At 41.8% G+C, this 17,800-nt stretch overlaps 1 long non-coding RNA gene across 1 annotated transcript; it reads right to left on the bottom strand.

Annotated features, from left to right (window-relative positions):
* Positions 1-12,243: 12,243 nt before the first annotated feature.
* On the bottom strand, positions 12,244-14,686 carry LOC114573894 (uncharacterized). Its single transcript, XR_003694985.1, has 3 exons — positions 14,475-14,686; positions 14,322-14,385; positions 12,244-12,374 (listed from the first exon to the last, which is right to left on the bottom strand). It is a non-coding gene; the product is annotated as an uncharacterized LOC114573894 (long non-coding RNA).
* Positions 14,687-17,800: the final 3,114 nt, after the last annotated feature.

Genomic DNA, 17,800 nt, shown 5'->3' with positions numbered 1-17,800 from the left:
CTGCGGATACAACATCAAAGTTTGATTATTTATGTGAATAACGTTCCACATCAAAGGCTCTGAGTCAGGTTGGTTTAGGTCTACCTCGCGCTGGACATCAGACCTTCTTTATATTTCTGCCATGGTTCGCTGCATTCACCGACCTGTCACCATTTACCACTAACAGGTTTTCTTTTATTACTTATCCCAGAAGACAAACCAAACTTCTTCCTCACCTCCACCTCCCTGATCAGCACAGTCTCACAGTCGGTGACGTTTTCTTTTTGTTTTGCAGCATGATTAGCCATTGTGATTGGACAAAGAATGACGTCAGGTCATGATAGTCATTTGCATATTCATTTATTGGAGGAGGCAAGGCGGGGTCGGTGTTTTATTTTATTTACCTGCATTATGGATTGGATACCTACTGTATTAAGGATATATCTAATGCTGTGACTTGGTACTGGAAACACTTTCTGTGTAATATCCGTGAATCTTGGCTGCAAAAAAAACTACAACGCCCCCATCTCCCCCATATCCATCTACTGTAATCACTGTCTCTCTACCTCTGCAGGTCCTCCAGTCAACGTTTCCTGTAACATCTTCATCAACAGCTTTGGCTCCATTGCTGAAACCACTATGGTACGTAAAAGAGAGGTCTTGTGATGGGAAGAAGTTAGCTAAGTTAAGGTTCAATTAGCAAAGCACAGACAACATGTATTCAAATGTTTAACACTTGCTTCTTCAAAAGGCATTCATAAAAACATTCAAAGATGTATAGTCATATACAGGTGTCCACTTCCTGTGCGTCTGAACCCTCCCGTTGTCCTCGGGTCAAATTTGACCCATTTTCAAAAAGTTTCTATATCAGAAATTTGGGTTTCTTTCAACCCAATTTTCAACAAAAAAAGTAAGGTGGATGGTTCCATGCAACACTCTTCACAAGTAAAATAAATGATCAGTCCTCTACTTTCATATAAATTTGGATGTTTTATTTAACCCTTGTGTTGTCTTCCTGTTGACCAAGAAGTTGTTGTCCTTCAGGGTAAAAAACAATTTTTTGACCCATTTTTAAAAAAACGCTTTTTAAAAAGTTTTTGTCGCTTTTTCCAACACTTTTTTAAATTCATGGTCAATAAACCTAATTTATATGACATTATAACCAAATCTTTTAAGCTAAAAAAAGCAGAAATTATGAATTATTTGGACTAATAGTAAAGATCAGAGGATTTTGAGTGGATCACAGAATTTCAAAGTTTAGTTTCAGGGTACTGTTTTGAAACCATTTAACTTATTTTTTCAAATGCTATAAAAATTTAATAAAACACCCAAAACTCAATGGAAGTAATTATTAATTTGTTAAAATGTTGTATGGGTTCCATACAACGTACATCCACACATCCATTGTTATATTTGGGCAATTTGGTTGAAAGAAACCCATATTTCTGTTATCAAAATCTTTGGAAATGGGTCAAATCTGACCCGAGGACAAAACAAGGGTTAATTTTATATAATTTAAAAAAAAATGATAAAAGAACATGAAAAATGTGACAAAAGTGTTGAAAAAGACGACATTTTTATTTTGACCCAGAAAAACAAAAAGTTGCATGGTCGACAGGAAAACAACAAATTTTCTGTGAAAAATGAGTCTGTCATTGGAGGCACACTTAACATTGCAATGTTATTTGCATTAATTTGAATAGTAAGTACCATTGGTTTTGGTATTTGTGAGCATTTGTGCCCTTTGCAGCTTGTTGTAAGAAAAACCTATATTTTAAACTAGATGCACTGAAACCTAGAAACCTGTCTATTAAAGAAATCAGTCTTGAGTTGGGTGTAGAGGGTTCAGTGCACTGACAGGATGCTGTCATGAGTCAGTCAGGCCAGACATCGGTACTGTATATCAGACTGTGGACCTTTTGAGGGCAGCTTTATTCACTGCTCCCTTGTTTTTTGCATAGGGGGGAGATTCTTCCTTGGTTTATATAGAAAGGCAGAGTGCAGTATATACTTTGACCAGTGGGAATATGACCAGGATTGATATGTGCTTTATCTAATCTTATTCTATCTTATTCACACTTTAGTTAATGATATGTAAAAGTTGAAATAATTCTGATTGACTATAGCAATGCTCACCTTTGCTCCCATTCAGGTTTTAAAACCATGAAGAAGTTAGTTGAAGGCAGATAGCTTTTTTGCCCCAAAAAAGTCAAACTTCAAAAGGTTTGAGCTGTTAGTTTGTCAATCCTTATCAAGGCTCTGAGCTTTTCACATCTTCCCGAGATTTAAAGGAGGTTTAGGTGGGTAGGGTCAAGTTTCAATCAGCTCATAGCATCATTTCTATTTAGATAGTAAAATGTAAAATACATACATTGCTCAGGGCTGGAGTGGGAATCATTTATAGCTCTGGAGTGTCATGCCCACACTTTAGTTCACCACTGACTATATTAAAACAATGTAATTAAAACCTTAGTATATAAGTCTGAAATAGCACACTGTTCTCTACAGCCTTGTGGTTCAGTGTATTTTTGTAAACTATTATTTCCAATTCAGTGTAAAGTGTTGCTTCACAATGTAGATTTATTATAACAGTTAACATAGTAACACAGTATTCTTTACAACACAATGTAATGTTCAACAACATCAGAATTTATTCAGATAACCAAACCTTGAAATGAAATGAAAGAATACAAATATAAAAGAAAAAAATAAATTAAGTGTGTGGCACTCCTTTTCCTTTGGAATAGGATGTAAGTAATATGAAATATGATATTTCATATTACTTCCATCCTATTCCCTTTCAATGTTGGGCTTTGTATATTTACTCTCCTACTTGTACTGATATGATTGAATGATTGCGCTTAGAAAGTGGTTATATTGGAACTAATCTGATCATGTTTGCTTGTTGTTGTGGTGCAACAGCTGGAAGCAGCAATCTATTGTGTTATGTTTGAGTTTTTGTGTTTGTGACTCTAAAATGCCGAGAGGGAGACAGAGATGGTTTCAAGGGTGTTTATTGAGGGAAACTACTAGTCTGTGAAGAAGTGTCTGGAGGCAGGTGGAGGCCGTGAAGGCCTGTCTGGCTCGAGGAATCTCTGGAGCTGAGAGCTGGACAACGCTGCAATACTGGAGACTGCAGGCTGGCTCTGACTGCTGGCCACAGCGAAACTGTGCACATGGAGAAAATAAGCCACGGGATTAGTCCAGGAGTCACAAAATGCAGGAACAAAAATACTACTGAACTAGTAGTCTCACCCACAGTAGAATAGCTCAGCTAATTAGGAACCTAGAACACGTGAGAGTGGCATGTCCGTTTTTATTTTTGTATACTGCCGACGTTGTCTTTGCTATAATCAAATCAGATGTACAAACACAAAAATATTGACAAAATAAAGTTGAAGAACACGCTATTATTTAATTTTATCAATGGGAAGAGTCGCTACTCTGCAAATAGTGAATATAGCTGTGGTTGTGTAAAAGAACGCAGAGGAGAGAGAGACTGCATGCAGACAGAGCAGATTGACATATGACTTTCTAAATGTTTATGCCTGTTGTTAAGTAAGTATTGATAAGTATTGGCTTTTTACTCACGATTTTCAAGATTTTGTTGCACTTACAGTAACAAAGGTAACGTCTGTTGTCATCTGCACCATTAATCTAAATACATGACAAATGTATTCTGATCCTCAACCCCAGAGGGTTAAATGATTAATATTATTATTGATGTGTTTCTTTGAGATTTAGGATGTATGGCCAGGGTCACTCATCTATTTTTTATCTATCACTATTATCACCTGCCAGAAGGGCAGAAAGAAGAGCTTTAAACTGTGGCTAGACCGGATGACACAGTGACAAGGAGAGATAGTGACAGAGGGAGACACACAGAGACAGAAATGTGAAGAGACAGACACACAGTGCAGTGAAGACATTTAGTGACTCTGACATTAAGTCATTCAGGCTGCACACAAGCTGCTTCTACACACACTTTTATTTTTGTAAGATTATTTTTTGGCCATTTTAGGCCTTTGTTTGACAGGACAGCTGAAGAAATGAAAGGGGAGAGAGAGGGGGGAATGACACACAGCAAAGTTTGGAGTCGAACCTGGGATAGTGGAGTAAACCTCTACATATGGGCGCCTGCTCTACCAACTGTGCTATCTGGGCGCCCATACACACATGTTTTTGATGGGTTTCATGGTATGCTGGAATTACATTAGTATAAATGTCCCAAACTTGTCAGTGACACAGATTTGGTCCTATTTTCAGGCACAGGAGTAAAATCATTTTATCAACTTTCTTAACGTGTGGACGCTGCAGAGCTGTCCCGACCCCCGACAAGGGCCAAACCATACCAGAAACAAGAGTAGAATGTGTGGAAATTTACAGGATGCACTTCCAAAATACTGGTGGTTTAGAAGAAGCAGTGATTCCTTCCAGGATGTCATCCACCCATAATAATCATCAACAAAGACAGAAAGTTGTTTATTTCCACTTAAAATACCAATAAAATGCATAATTATCAATAATTTCTTCGCCACCAAATGTAATTGAAATATTTTGTTGGATTTGTCACTGTCGTAAAAAGCATGTAGCCTATATCATCACAGCTCAATGCACAGATAAAGATACTTTCCTAAACCAATGCAGAATGTAAGAGACTGATTAAATATACACATGCAGCCCAGAGGAAAAAAGCTTTGAAATGTGTATTTTTTATACATAATTGGTTGATCAACTGCTCATGAAGTCATCTGTCTCAAGTGCATCTGTCTACACAGGTCTAAAAAATGTATTTTTATGCTTTACATAGAACTACAGCGATTGTGGCTCTGGGCACTGTCAAAACACTCAGTCCTGAGCCTGAATGCATTGTGCGTGCATTCTGCCACTCTGCTAACGTGCCACTCTGCTAACGTGCCACTCTGCTAACGTGCCACTCTGCTAACATGCTACTCTGCTAACGTGCCACTCTGCTAACATGCTACTCTGGAACTCTGGAACATGTTCTCAGTCTTGTCGGCTCAAAGCAATAGTTGTTATGGCAGCCAATTCCAAAATAAGTTATTAGCCTTCTTAAACCAAAACTGGTTGACAACATTGATAGATAGATAGATAGATAGATGGATCGATAGATAGATAAATAGATAGATAGATAGATAGATTTCTGTGTGTGTGTGTGTGTGTGTGTGTGTGTGTGTGTGTGTGTGTGTGTGTGTGTGTGTGTGTGTGTGTAAGTTGGTAGTGATTGCTGCTAGCAGATTGATCTGTCAAGCTTTCTCAGATGGAGGGATGATTGAATTGACAAGTCTAAGTGCTTATTGGGCGGGCGTGTGTATGTATGGGTGTTGGTTTGTTTGCAAGAGCTGTCATGACAAATTTCAGAATGTACAATATTGCTTTCATTTGACTTATTTATTGGAGTCAAATTAATTTTTCATGTTTCCACAACACTGAGCCAGAAAGACCCGGGTAGTATAGTTTTATTCTGTGTTAACCTGAGTTAATTTGTTCTTTAAGCAAGCATGTTTCGTTTGCACGCATAAAGTTGGAGCTCATGGAGAAAAGACACAAAAGGGCAGCAGTAGTAGTAGTGTGTAGAATGAGAATATCTCCTACTGCCCGTAGAAGTCCCTCACTCCAGACCTGTCTCAGTCTGCAGCAGTGATGAGCAGCAGGCACCACACTGTCAATCACAGCAGACTCTCCTTAGCGAAACATCTATGTCGACCTCCAAAACCAATCAGCTTTTAGAGCAGGTTTTAGCACATAAACTGAACTCTTCAGGCTTTTAAATTATCTTCTTTTAGCAGCTGAATGTGGTCAAAACACTTTTTTACTCCGGTCTCTCTGCGGCTTTTGCATCATTGATCAAAGTATTTTAATTCTTAAAAACTAGGTGGGCATTTTAGGGTTGAGTTTAAATAGGTTATGTTCTTATCTGTCTGGAAGGTCTTTCTGTTTGGAAATTGGCAACTCTTATTCATCTTTAATCCCATTACAGTATGGCGTTACCCAGGGTACTGTTGACTGTTGACTGTTGTCTTGGGCCATTACTATTCTCCATTTACACGCTAACGCTCCAGCAAATAATTAGGAAACACTAATATCAATTAAAGCTGCAAGCTGCGTTGGACGGGCCCTTGCTCCTCTGCGCTGTCGGCGCTCGGGCCCTAATTACCACTTCTATGCCAAAGACACACAATTGTAAATTTCTGTTCACTTAAGCAACCTCCACTCGTGCATTGCAGAAACAGGGAGACTCATTACCAGGTCCAACAGGAGAGAACAGATAACACTGATTTAAAAATCACTCCATTGGCAGTCCATCTGGTCCATCCACTCTTGGTCACTCCCTAGTCAAAACTCAAAACTAAAGGTGATCAGGTCTTTTCTGCTTGGGCCCCCCAGTTGTGGAACAACCTACCGGAAGAGATCATGGAAGCCAACACACTGTCTTCTTTTAAGTCTCTTTTAAAAACTCACTACTTTAGACTTGCTTTTTTATTGATTTTATTGTTGTTTGTTTAGTTGCTTTTCTAGTTTTAGCTTTAGTATAAGCTTAGCATTAGATGGTATCATTTGTTTTGTTAGATTTTCAAAAACATTTATCTTCTACAGAGTGCTAAAGTAACATTAAAATATAATCTTTCTGCACTTCTATTGTCTTTAATAAAATGAAACTTGTTATATTAAAGAGCCAGTTGAGGTGGTTCGGGCATCTGGTAAGGATGCCCCCTGGGCGCCTCCCTAGGGAGGGGTTCCAGGCACGTCCAGCTGGGAGGAGGCCTCGGGGAAGACCCAGGACTAGGTGGAGGGATTATATCTCCAACTTGGCCTGGGAACGCCTCGGGATCCCCCAGTCGGAGCTGGTTAATGTTGCTCGGGAAAGGGAAGTTTGGGGTCCCCTGTTGGAGCTGCTCCCACCGCGACCCGATACCGGATAAGTGGACGATGGATATATTAAAGATGTAGTATATTTTCAAGAATATATCATGTTGCATTTGATCACAGCTTTAAAGGGTAACTACCGTTTTTTTCAACCTATTTTCCTATGTTTTTGTGTCTAAGTGACTAATGGGAACAACAATCTTTGAAATTGGTCCAGTATTAAGCAAGATTGCTGCAGTCGGCAGCGGCGACACAAGCTACAATGTACAGTACAGGCCAAAAGTTTGGACACACCTTCTCATTCAATGCGTTTCCTTTATTTTCATGACTATTTAAATTGTAGATTCTCACTGAAGGCATCAAAACTATGAATGAACACATATGGAATTATTAACAAAAAAGTGTGAAATAACTGAAAACATGTCTTATATTTTAGATTCCTCAAAGTAGCCGCCCTTTGCTTTTTTGATAGCGCTGCAAACCCTTGGTGTTCTCTCAATGAGCTTCATGAGGTAGTCACCTGAAATGGTTTTCACTTCACAGGAGTGCCTTGTCAGGGTTAATTAGTGGACATTTTTCCCTTATTAATGGGGTTGGGACCATCAGTTGTGTTCTGCAGAAGTCAGGTTGATACACAGCCGACAGCCCTATTGGACAACTGTTAGAATTCATATTATGGCAAGAACCAATCAGCTAAGTAAAGAGAAATGAGTGGCCATCATTACTTTAACAAATGAAGGTCAGTCAGTCTGGAAAATTGCAAAAAATGTGAATGTGTCCCCAAGTGCAGTCGCAAAAACCATCAAGTGCTACAACCAAACTGGCTCACATGAGGACCGCCCCAGGAAAGGAAGACCAAGAGTCACCTCTGCTGCTGAGGATAAGTTCATCAGAGTCACCAGCCTCAGAATTCGCAAGTTAACAGCAGCTCAGATTAGAGACCAGATGAATGCCACACAGAGTTCTAGCAGCAGACACATCTCTAGAACAACTGTTAAGAGGAGACTGCACGAATCAGGCCTTCATGGTCAAGTAGCTGCTAGAAAACTACTGCTAAGGAGAGGCAACAAGCAGAAGAGATTTGTTTGGGCCAAGAAACCCAAGGAATGGACATTAGACTAGTGGATATCTGTGCTTTGGTCTGATGAGTTCAAATTTGAGATCTTTGGTCCCAACTGCTGTGTCTTTGTGCGACGCAGAAAAGGTGAACGGATGGATTCTACATGCCTGGTTCCCACCGTGAAGCATGGAGGAGGAGGTGTGATGGTGTGGGGGTGCTTTACTGTTGGGGATTTATTCAAAATTGAAGGCATACTGAACCAGCATGGCTACCACAGCATCCTGCAGCGACATGCCATCCCATCCGGTTTGCGTTTAGTTGGACCATATTTTTCAACAGGACAATGACCCCAAACACACCTCCAGGCTGTGTAAGGGCTATTTCACCAAGAAGGAGAGTGATGGAGTGCTGCGTCAGATGACCTGGCCTCCACAGTCACCGGACCTGAACCCAATCGAGATGGTTTGGGGTGAGCTGGACCACAGAGTGAAGGCAAAAGGGCCAACAAGTGCTAAGCATCTCTGGGAACTCCTTCAAGACTGTTGGAAAACCATTTCAGGTGACTACCTCTTGAAGCTCATCCAGAGAATGCCAAGAGTGTGCAAAGCTGTAATCAGAGCAAAGGGTGGCTACTTTGAGGAATCTAAAATATGACATGTTTTCAGTTATTTCACACTTTTTTGTTAAGTACATAATTCCATAAGTGTTCATTCATAGTTTTGATGCCTTCAGTGAGAATCTACAATGTAAATAGTCATGAAAATAAAGGAAGCGCATTGAATGAGAAGGTGTGTCCAAACTTTTGGCCTATACTGTACATTGCCACTGGCCTGAATTGAGGGGATTTTAATTGTCTCTATTTTGCAGGCATTAAATTGCCACCGTCCTGAATTGCCGAGATTTTAATTGTCTTGCAGGCATTAAATTGCCACCGGCTCGAGATGCCGAGATTTAATTCATCTTTATTTTGCAGGCGTACATTGCCACCGGCCCTTATGCCGAGATTTGACTTGTCTTTATTTTGCTGACTTTAACAAGCCTGAATTGAGGGGATTTTAAGTTTTTTTAGTTTGTTTCTTTGTTTCTATTCTTTTTCCCGTCAAATGAATTGGCTTTTTGAGGGGCTTAACATATTCAAAAACTCACCAAATTTGGCGGTCACATCAAGTCTGGTGAAGATTTACGTATTTTAAGGGTTTCGGGAATAGGCGCACAAAAATGGCTCGCTAGCGCCCCCTAGAAAGTTAAGAAAATTGAGCCCCTGCAGTGCGTTTAACGTAGACTTACGAAACTTGGTACACATATGTAACATGTCAAGATGTACAAAAAACGTCATTAGAGCCATACCCTAAACCCAACAGGAAGTCCGCCATTTTGAATTAAATGTTCGAAATTAGTGCGATTTTGGCCATTTCCACATGTCGTACTTTAACGAACTCCTCCTAGAGATTTCATCCGATCAACTTCAAACTCGGTCTGTGCCATCTTAAGATGTTAAAGATGAAAAGTTGTTAAAAGAAAAACTTTTCGTCAGACGGTGTGAGCGTGGCGTGGCGGCCATTTTTAGTGTTTAGCGATGAACAAAGAAGTTGTTGTAACTTGAGTGTACGTTGTCGTATCTGCCCGAAATTTCTCACGATTGACAAGGGTCCAGGCCTGAGGACACCTACAGGCCAAAATTGACTTTTGGTCATAGCGCCCCCCGCTTGCAAGAGGAAATGCGCCTTATATGACAAACATCATCCGATTTGCATGAAACTCAGAATGTGTGGTCTACGTGTGATACTGAGCCGCCCCCTATAATAAGGCCACGCCCACTTACTCAGGCCACGCCCACTTTCATAACATTTGAACCGTTTAAGGTAAAGTCTTGTGTGAGGGGTCATTGAACTCAGCATAGACTTCCTTCTTTATCGGTGATGGTTTGGCCCGCCCCCTATGCATAAGCCACGCCCCCTTTCATACCATTTGAACCGTTTAAGGTATACCCTTTTGTGGAGTATCATTGAACTCAGCAGAGCCTTCCTTCTTCATTGGTGATGGTAAGCGACGCCCCCTTTCATAACATTTGAACCGTTTAAGGTATACCCTTGTGTGAGGTGTCATTCATCTCAGCAGAGGCTTCATTTCTAATTGGTGATGGTTGGACGCGCCCCCTATGCTTTATCCACGCCCCCTTTCACAGCTAGTGAACCGTATGACGTATAGTCTTGTGTAAGCTATTGTTGAACTGGGCGGAGAGTTCCCTTTTCATTGTTGACGATCCGCGGCGTCTGAGTGTCGCAAGGAGCGGAATCCGCCGGTAACCCCGACGCGCGCAGAGGCGCGAGGGCCCGTCCATCGCTGCTCGCAGCTTTAATTCAATTTTATTTTGCAGGCATCACATTGCTATAGCCTTGACATGGTGAGATTTGATTCATCTTTCTTTTCTTTAATTTATTTGCAGGCGTTACATTTCACCGGCCTGAGATGCAGAGATTTGAATTGTCTTTATTTTGCAGGCATTAAATTGCCACCGGCCTGAATTGCCGAGATTTAACTTGTTATATCTTGTAGGCTTTCCTTGTCACCGGCCGTTCTCAACACAGAGACACTCTTTCTTTTTGTTGCCATGCAGACGCACTTATCTGCTTTTGAATCTAAGGGTAATACATTAATGTTGGGCTCATGCTAGCTCCCTCACACTTTAACTTGTACTCCTGGGAGTTTTCCCTGTTAAAATTTGGTTTAACATCATTTAATGCAGTTCTCATGATCAAGTATCTCATGTACATTCCGTCATTTATCAATTATCTGTACTTTCTACTCCTTACATTTTAAAAATAGCCTCGTTACTCCTATTTCAGTTCGGCTTGTTTTCATTCCGGCTTGTCATCGTTCAAAAAACACACACAAAAAAGAGTGAATTTGATTGTGGTTGGATGAGAAGTATAAACATACTGTTCCGACACCCTATTGGTTTGTACACGATTCATCGCACCTGCACAGACCCGGTGCTAATACGGCACCGGTGCCTTAACGACCGTTATCTACGGGACCGAATAGCAACGTGGATTTCCGTGCCTTATTTAGGTGCCACTTAAATGACTGCGCTTCTCTGATGCTCCGAAAATGGACGTTAGAGGGAACTGAAACATCGCCGCACGGGACGCTAGTTAACGCTACACCTGACAGCAGGTAACGTTAGCCTACCGTTAGCTAGTAGCTGGAGTAAACACGGTTAAAATGCTGACAGCTAAGCAGTGTAAACGTGTGTCTGTATTTCACTGGAGAAATAGCCGAGATAGAAGTATCAGACCGATGTCTGAAAAACACAGAAGAGATGTGTCACCTTTTTTAGCCCTTCTGAGTTTGCAAGTATGGTTTTAATATAACATTATTATAGTCATTATGGCCTATACTCCCTTCAGTGCCACAAAAGCTGATGAATCTGGTCTTAGCCACCTTTTGCGCCTTTGTTGATCCTCTGTTAGGGTTGGGTGATGGCAGGTGTACTGAGCACCATCCTCCTCCCACCGGTGAATGCGACATATGTGGTGCAGAAGTGACTTCCATCTTCGTACACAGTCACACAATACACAATACGTACACAATTTGATTGAAGTCATAGTTGGTGAAATACTTTACAGGTGCAAATTTTACGGTATGTGCCAGGTAAAGCATATTACTAATATTTACTGCCACTGTCATTACACCGACCAGGAACATGTTTTGTTATCAATGATATAACAATAAATGTTCTAAACCGAAAATACTGTAGCTATGTTATGTACTACTTTATATTCTTACCTCTTTGTCACCTTTGCTTGTGCTGCATGACCAGTACAGATGGTTAGTGATGGACTTTATCCATTGCTGCAAGTCTTTGTTGTACTTCTTATTGGATATAAGTACAAGTTTCTGTACAAAACAGCCAAAAATGATGTATACAAAGTTATTGATAAAATGAAAGAGAACATGCTTGTCTTGTGAGGTACAAACAAATCTGTATCTTTTCCACAAAATGTACTTACTCTTGCTCACATGCCAGGGATCAAATTCATGTTGGATACTAGTGTAGTTGTCCTTCATGAGTTTGCAGACGGATGGCGATCTGTCAGTGGTCACAACACCAACAACCACTCCCCTGTCAAGCAAATAATCCAGACCCCTCTAAAATCATAACATCTCCAGAGCAACCAAGCTGGTTGTTTCTGTAACCTAGAGAATAACATTGACCAATCAGACAAAGCATGTCTACATTCTGTTTTGAAAACAGTTCAGATAATTAATGTAATTTGGTGTTACGTAACATAGTTGATGATTTACCTGACAATTTGAAATGAATGATCTCTTTTGTGGCATCATCTTGAAATGTTGACATATTGCATTTAATATTATTGAGTTTTCTTTGGAATTGGGTTATGAAGAAGCTCAGCCCAGTCCAAGATGGTGGTATGGGTGGTTCCTGTGAAAAAAGTGGATGCGCCGACGATCAGGTTATTTTCTGCTATCCCTCTGAGAACAACTTCCAGAGTGATCATTCAAGCATGGGTTATAATCCGTTTGTTCTATTTTGTATAGGCTTCGCCCTCTAAGGCTACGCTATTGGGTTTAGCCCTTCGCGCATGCGCAGTCATGAAGAAGACACGCGGGCCCGGCTCTCACCCCCGACACCTCCTGCCAGTCCTGCGCCCGCCTGCCATCTAAAGAGCTTAACCGGCTGGTGGAAGCTTTTCTGGTTTGTCAGGCTAGCGGGGAAGGGGATGGCAGCTGGGCAGACAGACGGCAATCCATCAACACCCTGGACTCGCACGACTTCCAGCGGTGTTCGCCTCTGCCCCACAGTCCGCCGGACCGGCTACATTTTCGGTCGAGGGTGTTTTTCCCTCAAGGGTTTTTCCCCCCTGCCTCATGACAACGACGCGGAGGAGGTTTTCCACCGGTTATGCCCGGCGCGCATGTTATCACGGAACGTTTTACGCACGGCGGACATAAGGCAGACACACAGCTGTTTGTACACTATAGGGAACACTCCCAAGGAGCGGCCCTTTCAAAACAGCATCTGTCTCACCGGCTGTGCGACGTTATCACCCAGGCCTATAGCTTGGGCAGACGGGCACACTCTACAAGGCCATTGTCGGCATTGGCGGCTCTGTTCAAGGGCATGAACGTAGCTGACATCTGCGCAGCGGCATCCCGGGCATTTCCATGCCCTTTCATCCATTTCTATCTGCGCGATATGTCTGAGCCCTCTATAACCCACTCGGTTCTATCCTCACTCAACGTAGAATTATAAGTGTGCTCTACCTGCCTGCGTCCTCCCCCCCCACCCCCCTTTTGCGCTGGGTGCTGGGAGGAAAGCGGTGCCTCATATATATGTTGTCACTATGCCTCTCACTGACCATGCACACCTACAATCATGATATGTACCGCTGCATGTGTAGGTTACTCGTCTGACACCCTCACCCCCCCTACACTGGGTGACTGAGAGGAACATGGACGTCCCATAATTGTCAATCATGTACAACTCTCACTATCGTGCATGCCTACACTCATGGCTTGGGCTTTGCAGCCAGCTAGGTCAAGTCATTACCATTGCAGGCTGTTTTACCAGAACAACGCTTCTGATGCAATCTCCTGCCAGTGCATGAGAGAGAAAAAAATTTTCTGCTTGTGGACCCTGTGTCGCAGGTGGCATTGACTACATAAGCTTCGCCCTAACCCAATAGCGTAGCCTTAGAGGGCGAAGCCTATACAAAATAGAACGATAGTTACGTTATTGTAACTCCAGATTCTATGAGTATAGGCGTAGCCCTCTAAGATTCGGGCCACCTGCTCTTGTTACATTAGCTGAAGAAAAAGCTGATGTTGGGAGATGAACAACGGGTCCGCTCTGTATACATACAGTATCTGCGGACATAGTTGAAGCCCGTAGTGTACGCAAGGGCGGGAAAGAAAATCTTCACGACTGCGCATGCGCGAAGGGATAAACCCAATAGCGTAGCCTTAGAGGGCTACGCCTATACTCATAGAATCTGGAGTAACTATCGTTTTCCACCGCTGAGCCGCAGGTGTTGCATGTATTGAACAGTTCTAATAGTCTGGATTCATTCACAATCCACTTTTTTTCATTTCCGGTTCACTTCCAGAGCCAGAACCTGAACCAGAGCTTGATGGTGGGGTGTCGCTAGATGATGAAAAACTTGTGTCGGATAAAAGCATTTCCCCAAAGTTCGTGCTCATATCCAATGCTGCCGAATGTTCTTCATCATCCTGTTGTATGTGAAATTTACAACGTAGTTGTTGTTGAAAGCATACCTGATATGATTATGAGGTCTAAATACATTTACATTTATTTATTTAGTACAAAATCTAACAGTAGTAAAGATAAAAGAAAAGCCATTCAACTCACTTGTGACACATCACCACGGGCTGGATAGGGGGACAGCCAAAGATGGTGCAGTGGCACCCTGGTCCTTGAAATTACAAAAGAATAATATTACACTCTAGTGATGGCAAATGTGATTGGAAATTTTTTAAAAGCTTTGATCATTGCAAGGCTTACCACTGATTGTTCCCATGAAGGAAGTCGTGCTATATATGTCCCAGTTAGTGAAGGCTTTGTGAGAGGTCTTACAGATGATGGCTCTGGACTAGAGAGAAGTAGGGTCAAGCAGGAGGACAGACCAGACTGGATTGATGCGGATTCACTACCTCTTTGTAGAGTCTTCTTTGGAGTTGACTGTGGCACTGCAGCAAATTGTGATTCACTCAGGGGCACACCAGTAGCACCAGTCTCCTGAAGTAGGAAGTAGTAAGAAAATAATAGCTTTATTCAACTGCATAACACAGTAACTGTAAGAGCCATTTTCATTGGTTTGGGTGTAGGACACAAATTGTCCACTGGTGGCACTAGTAGGCATATGAGTGACATCTATATAGGTAGGAACCTTTCAACAGGTAACTAGGGGTGCTGTTAAGCGAAGGAGCACACACAGTTTTTGACCCCATCAAATTGCTACACTGCGCAACGCTCACGGAGATGATAAAATGTTTGTTGATGGAGCTTGATGGACACATGGTTTCTTGCACGTTGATATGAAGAACTTTGTGTGCACTGTAAATTAGAAGAGAGTGCGTCAGCTAGTTTACTAGCCATAGACTGTTTGTTTGTTGTTTGTTTTAAGTCCGTATAGCAGCCCCTCAGTGGTTTTAAGTTTTTAGGCTTAGCCATTATACAAGTCAAAAACTTTGCTCAAACAATAGAAACTGGAGGAGTTTCATCTCGGCGGCGTTAGATGTCGGAAGCTGCTGGAAATGGACAGCTTTTCACAGAGTCAGCTGTAGCATCCAGCTGATCAGCGAGAGGCCGGGCAGCGGATGGCGTATGGTGTAGCGGTGTGTACCACGTTTCAACCATCGGATCAAGATTCCATTCAACTGTGCCAGGAAAGGAGCTGCTCTTCAAATACCGAACAGCGGAGTCGTTCACAAGGGTTGGAAGGGCTCCAGCGCGAGGTATGAGTAGCGCTACACCATCAAAGGCCATTTTTGTTTGTGTGCACACTAGTCATAAATCCAATGCATTGGTTGTCAAAGACAAATTACAATTGACTTTGTGAACTACTGGATTGAACTGAACAATGGATATGCGTGAAATCGTGGACAGGCCCGAGGCTATTGCGCAATGGGCAATGACTGTGATACACAAGGAGAAAAAAAGGGAAAAATGTGTTGTGAAATTAACTGCTAAAGTACATATTGAAAGGTTGGAAAGGTTACAGAGTGAAAGGAAAGCTAAGCTAAATAAGGCTAGTAATTTGAGGAAAAAGCTACAAGAGCTTAAACAAGAAGGTGATAATAAATCAGAGGTAAACTGTGCTCTTGATGATTTGGTAAACGTGTGTGTTGAAGCAAAAGGTATTCATGGTTCTTTAATGGGTTTGCTACCTGATGATGAAAGGGATAGGCATAACATATGGTTCAAAGCAAAAATGTTATGTAATAATTATCTTATTTCCAATGTGGCTAACAGGTTCTGAACAGCATGGAAATAAGCTTGACAATAATGATGAAGTTGGTGATGATGATAAAATAAATCCAGAGGACAGTGTTTCAAATGTTTCAAGCAAGCACATAAGCAAAAAGAGTGTGTGCAGTGGAAAATCAAGCACTGCTTCCTCTGCCAGAGTCAAGGAAGAAGAAGAAGATTTATTTATTTATATTAGGACAATGCACATTAATCAACATTTCTGTAAATGCGCCAGTGTTAGCCAGTCGGCTAATTTTCAACTGTAGTCCTAGTTGCTGCAAGGAAGAGGCAGACAGAGCTGCACTGCTCGTTCGTATGGAAGCTTTAAAGAAAATACAGGTTTTGGAAGAGCAACAGCAAAAGCTAAAAAGGCAAAGGGAACAGCTGGAGCTGGAAGCTTTGCTAGAAGCATCTACTGCTAAATTAGCAGTTTGCAGGCCTCAGACGTACAAAGTGTTTCAAGGACATTATCAAACGCTATGAATTCCTACCTGAAAAAGGCACAAAGAAAGGAAGCAAGTGAGCTGAATGCAATGGCAAAGGAGTACCAGCCAGTTCAGCAGAACAAACCACAATCGAGTAAAGATTGGTCATTGCCAGCACACCAAATGTTAAGGAGCCACAGGAGGCAAGTTAGCAACAAATAACTCAACCAAGGGAGTGGACTGAACCACAAAACCGGGTTTATCCTCACAATTCACAACAGTACAGTTACACAGATCCACCTTACAACCCTCTTTGCTTCACGCTCAGCCAGCAAATAAAAGGCATCCTACTCGGCGTAACCTGCAGCTAGAGGATGAAAATCAGCCATATCTGTTCAATGCTCAACCAGTGGAGGACAAACATCTTGGAGATATTTGCACCATTATGCAAAAGCAAAATGAAATTACAAATGCCCTTGTTCAACAGCAATGTTTAATGGTATTGCCTGCCAGAGATATTCCTCTATTTGATGGGGATCCTCTTCAATATATCTTATTTAAAAGATAATTTGAACAAGGTGTGGAGGAAAAGGTCAGTACTGGTGACTGCCTGTATTACCTGGAGCAGTTTACTAGAGGGCAGCCAAGGGAGCCGGTTCGTAGTTGCCAACATGCTGAACTTGCGGAAGGTTATGCTCATGCAAAAAGGTTGTTGCATGATAATTTTGAAAATGAATATAAAATTGCTGCTGCATACATGGAAAAGGCTTTGGCTTGGCAGTCAATAAAATCAGAAGATGTGAATGCATTACAAGCCTACTCTCTGTTCCTGCGTTCATGTTGTATTGTCATGGAGAAGTTACAGTACATGCAAGAATTGGATATGACGAGCAACATGAGAGCAGTGATGTCCAAGTTGCCATTTAGTTTAAGAGTGCGATTGAGAACTGTTGCACATGACATTCTGGAAAAATCCAACCGCAGAGCTCTGTTTAAGGATTTGGTTGCATTCATCGAAAAACATGTCAAAGTCCTCTCAGACCATTTATTTGGCGACATTCAGGAAACGTCATCAGGAAATTCTGGATCAAGGGTTGTTAACAGGTTAAAAACACAGACATGGAATAGAGCTAAGGGAAATAGCTTTGCAACCGCCGTTGCACCTGTGTCATCAAATGAGAGCCACAGAGACTTAAAGGCGATCTCATATGTCTCTACAGTAAAGTCTACTTGTGTGTGTTGTTCTCAAGATCATTCTTTGGTAGACTGTCAAAGGTTCGAAAGAAAGAAGCATCGAGATAAAATACACTTTCTGAGGGAGAAAGAGCTCTCCTTCGGTTGCTTATGTGCAGGGCATAGGAGTTGTGACTGCAGTGAGCGTCTGACCTGTAGCAGTTGTGGTTAGAACCATCCAAGTGTGCTTCATATTGACAG

This window comes from Perca flavescens, chromosome 2, assembly GCF_004354835.1.
Source record: "Perca flavescens isolate YP-PL-M2 chromosome 2, PFLA_1.0, whole genome shotgun sequence".
Classification (NCBI taxonomy): domain Eukaryota; kingdom Metazoa; phylum Chordata; class Actinopteri; order Perciformes; family Percidae; genus Perca; species Perca flavescens.
This window is presented reverse-complemented; position numbering and strand designations above follow the sequence as displayed.